The sequence below is a fragment of the Catharus ustulatus genome, chromosome 2 (genome assembly GCF_009819885.2).
Source record: "Catharus ustulatus isolate bCatUst1 chromosome 2, bCatUst1.pri.v2, whole genome shotgun sequence".
NCBI classification, from domain to species: Eukaryota; Metazoa; Chordata; class Aves; order Passeriformes; family Turdidae; genus Catharus; species Catharus ustulatus.
This window is the reverse complement of record NC_046222.1, coordinates 46,732,472-46,733,871: the sequence shown is the minus strand read 5'-3', so window position 1 is coordinate 46,733,871 and position 1,400 is coordinate 46,732,472.

The following is a 1,400-nucleotide window of genomic DNA, read 5'->3' as shown; positions in this document are numbered from 1 at the left end:
TACCAGACCTGAGGCAAAGAAGTGATTTTCAGAAGAGTGGGGAGACAGCTTTGTGTCAAATAGCAGATTTGCTAAGAATTGCAATTTATGACCATCCATATGCTGTTTTCAAGTCAGGTCAGTTCTCAGAAGAAACAAGAGTAAAAGGTACAATTGAGCAACATAAAATGCAAGCAAATCTAACATGCAAAATTCAAATGCAAAACCAACTGGGTTTATTCACATCTCAGAAAAAAAAAAAATCATCAGACCAAACTGTCACTGTAAGTGTACTTAGTAAAATAGAAGTATAAACCTCTGAAAAATTGGTTGGTGACCTACCTGTCAAGATCTATGTTCATATTACTATAAAAAAAAAAGTCACAGGATTCCTCCAAGGACTAAGAGCAAGCATTATGGAAGATTCCAAAGTTTTGATCTGAATCAAAAAGATTTGACTTCTTTTTGAAAATGTGAAGGATACCATGAGTTGCAAAAGGGGATTAAAAGGTTACACTGAAATCAGAGAAATAATAGAGCTAAAGATGCTTCCACAAGCTTCTTCCACTGCATTTAGAGCAAGTTTGATGTAAGAAGCAGATCTTCTGTGGAACAAACCAATACACTGGAAAATCATGCTCAGAGTAAAAATGAAATATTTTCCTTTGGAAAATGAAAAAGATGAGTTTGATCAGCACATATGCAATTTCATGGTAATAAGAAAAGCAGACTTCAAATCTCCTGGGAATATCCTAGGCAAAATTCTGCACCATGAAAATGTCACTGCTTGTTCTTACAGGAGCACAATTTTTTGGGGTGAGAAAATTCCTGTAACAGATCCTTTCTTGAGGAAGACATGGAGGAACAGGAGCATGAGATAAAACAATTGCTAATGTCTGCCAGAAGAAAAAACCTGCAGAAATTATGAGAGTGACAATAGAGTGACATTTCTATGAAAAATGTTAAGATCAAGGCACCCCACACAAACCTGACTGCTTCCTGGTGCTGTCTGTGACTTGGAAAAGTAGTTGACTGTGGGCAAAGCAAAAGGAAAAATGTTGGAGAAAATTAGTTTAGGTGCTATTTAAGAGTCTAGGAGCCACACAGGTTTAGGAGGCCTCTCAATCTGGGGTGCTGGCACAGCCTGCAAAACAATAACTTTGCTCCCAGTGGCCATCAGAACCAGTGAGACACCACCCACACCAGCACAAGTGTTAGGTGATGATGCTGCACTGTGCCTGTGCTTATGTGGAATGCTTAATTCAGCTGAGAGAGAGAATCCTGCCTAATGAACATACAGCTCATGATTAAGGTGCACTGCCTTGAGCAGGAACACTCTGGCTGGTATCTGCAGACTGCTGGTTGCAGGACTGCTGCATTTTATTTGCACACAGAGCAAGAGTGTGGAAAAGCAGATGAGA